At 42.6% G+C, this 2,397-nt stretch overlaps 1 long non-coding RNA gene across 1 annotated transcript in view; it reads right to left on the bottom strand.

Annotated features, from left to right (window-relative positions):
* Positions 1-1,254, bottom strand: part of LOC106874341 (uncharacterized) — a 4,373-nt gene extending 3,119 nt beyond the window's left edge. Inside the window, exons 1-2 of the long non-coding RNA XR_001409995.2 lie at positions 1,152-1,254; positions 614-706 (exon numbers count right to left, since the gene is read on the bottom strand). This is a non-coding gene — a long non-coding RNA (uncharacterized LOC106874341). The remainder of the gene's footprint in view (positions 1-613; positions 707-1,151) is intronic.
* Positions 1,255-2,397: the final 1,143 nt, after the last annotated feature.

The raw sequence follows: 2,397 nt of genomic DNA, 5'->3' as shown, positions 1-2,397 counted from the left end.
GCACAAACAGAAACAGGAAGTAAGAGTGGGAGAAAGTTGTGGGGTGAAAGAGTACAGCAGGGTTCCGCCACCACCATCCCCTGCCGGTAAGCCTCGTGGAACTTTTTAGGTGTTTTCGCTCAATAAACACTCACAACGCCCGGTCTGGGAATCGAAACCGCGATCCTATCACCGTGAGTCCGCTGCCCTAACCACTGGGCCATTGCGCCTCCACCCATATGTATACACACCCTAGCAAACATGCACATAATCACCAACATGCTGTTGCCATGAGCCATAAACTCTAATCTACATGCACATCCACCCAGACACACATACACATGGCAGATACACATGTATGGGTATCAGACACCCATATCTATGTACACATACAGCTGGTATACGAAAGGGGTACCCAAAAGAAGCCGGAATTCTGTAATATTATTTTATTCACATAGTTTTATATGTTTACACTTTTATCTCCTTCAAAATATTCTCCATTTCAAGCAATGCATCGGTCCAGAGGCATTTTCTACTGTTTGAAGCAGTGCTGGAACTCTTGTGAACACATGATGAAAAAATGTCTATATACACATATAAGTGTGTATGAGTGTGTCTAAATATATATACTCACCTATTTTGTTTCCATGCTTTATGTAAGGATCCATGTTGGAGTAGATGGAGGTGATTCTGTTGAGAAACCTGCGAACACGATCTGGAGATATATCTGTAATGATAGAGTAGTAGTTTAGGCAATAGTACTGGTGGTGGAGAGGTGTTGGTAGTAGTAATGGTAGTAGTAGTAGTTGTAGTTGTAGTAGTGGTGGTGGTGAGAGATGGTATGGATAACAGTAATAGTGGTAGTACAGACTAGACTGGAACTCCAGTTACGACAAGAGATCAGGTTGATCTGATCAACATAACAGCCTGTGTGTGTGTGTCTTTGTGTCCGTGTTTGTCCTCCACCATCACTTGACAACCTATGTTGTTGTGTTTATGTCCCTGTAACTTAGCGGTTTGGCAAAAGTGACCAATAGAATAAGTACCAAGTGGAAAACTACAATAAATGTATGAAACGCGATTCATTCGACTAAACATTCTCCGAGGCAGTGCCCCAGCCTGGCCGCAGACGTGACCGAAACAGCTAAAAAAAAAACGAAATCTGTACTCACCAATTGTTTTACTGACGATTCCATGGATGTAGTGAACTTTCCTCCGTTTTGGTTCCATCCACAGGATTGGCAGTCTGGCCAACTCCCGACACAGCTTCCTGTCTGCAAGGAAAAGATAGTTAGAATATAACGAAGTATAGTGCAGCCACGGCTGAGTGGTCAAGATGATCATTTTTCAACCATGTAAAAAGCACCCACTACACTCTTGGAGTGGTTGGCACTAGAGAGGGCATCCAGCTGTAGAAACATTGCCAGATTGGATGGGGGAGCTGGTGCAGTTCCCCAGCTTACTGGTTTTCACTCAAACTGTCCAACCCATGCCAGCATGGAAAACGGACATTAAATGATGATGATTATGATGATGATGATGTGATTTCAAGTCCAGTCCCACTCTACGGCACTAAGAGGAAATAACACTAAGCATTTTTCCCGGCAGGCTAACGAATCTACCAGGGCAGCACCTTAACAATAATTATTTATTTCAAATAATTTGTAAGTGAGAGAGAGAGCAGTGCATGCCATCAAAGTGACACTGGGGTAAAATATACAAAGCCCAATATACCCATCATGACTACCCGTCTGATAAGGGTACACCAGGCACATGCATCACAACCATGTGTGTGCGACATGGTGATCTCATATCAAGATAAACAGCGCATGACCTCGCAGGTGGGGCCCAGTTAGAATTTTCTCCAGATCGAGTAGCCCGTTCCGCTCAAAAGGTCCCTGAATAAGGTTTGTTTAAGGATGTTGAACAAAACACCCATGTTTCCAAAGGTGAATTACTCAAACCCCAAAGAATTCCTCTCAACACATGGCTATGATGCTCCCCCACTACTTCTGCTCGTGATCAGAGATGCACATATCATCAGCCACCAAGGGACATGCTCAACCGGTTACGGTCAAACAACTGACAAGCAAATCTGTGGTGTTAAGCAGAATATTTGCTGTAGCCGATCTTTTTATACCAAGACAGAACAATGTACATGATGACACTTGCAATCAATTAAAATCAGAAGCCATGAGAGCCACTGCCTGGTATTGCATCCAGGCATTATTATTATTTTTATTATTGTTATTATTCAGGTCAATGCCTGGAATCGAACTCGGAATCTTGGGGTTAGTAGCCTGTGATCTTAACCACCATGCCATATGCAACAAACAAGATGAGGAAAAATATCCATCAAATGTAAACCATGTAAATAATGTACATAATTCCTCATCTCTTAAATATAGAACAATAATA

Source organism: Octopus bimaculoides, chromosome 30, assembly GCF_001194135.2.
Source record: "Octopus bimaculoides isolate UCB-OBI-ISO-001 chromosome 30, ASM119413v2, whole genome shotgun sequence".
Taxonomy (NCBI): domain Eukaryota; kingdom Metazoa; phylum Mollusca; class Cephalopoda; order Octopoda; family Octopodidae; genus Octopus; species Octopus bimaculoides.
The sequence above is the reverse complement of the archived record's forward strand: the minus strand, read 5'-3'. Positions and strand labels throughout refer to the sequence as shown.